Genomic DNA, 402 nt, shown 5'->3' on the forward strand with positions numbered 1-402 from the left:
GCAGAGCCCGCGCGGGCCCGGGCAGCCTGTCACTTTGCACTGGCTGAATAGGAATCAAAGGGCTAGAAGGAGAATCGCAAGAAACATCCGCGCTTCATTTTCCAGAGGTTGGGTTCGCCTTTGTGGCTCGGCGTAGACCGTTGTGATCCTAAGTCCCTGTGCGGCGTTATTCTCATCTGGAGATTTCGAAGCGTTTACAAACGGTAACGAATGCAGCTTCGTAATGCTGGCATATGATGGTGCTGACATTGGTGTCCGTGTTGTATATTCATAGCTAAAGCCAAGTGAAGAGGGATAGCAGTTTGCCACGGGTCACCTAGGAAGTTAGTAGCCAAACTGCAAATGTAATTGGCTCAATCACCTGCTTTAACCTCATCTCAGTCCGTTCCTCATCCCCTCCCC

The sequence above is a fragment of the Alligator sinensis genome, unplaced genomic scaffold (assembly GCF_000455745.1).
Source record: "Alligator sinensis unplaced genomic scaffold, ASM45574v1 scaffold263_1, whole genome shotgun sequence".
NCBI classification, from domain to species: domain Eukaryota; kingdom Metazoa; phylum Chordata; order Crocodylia; family Alligatoridae; genus Alligator; species Alligator sinensis.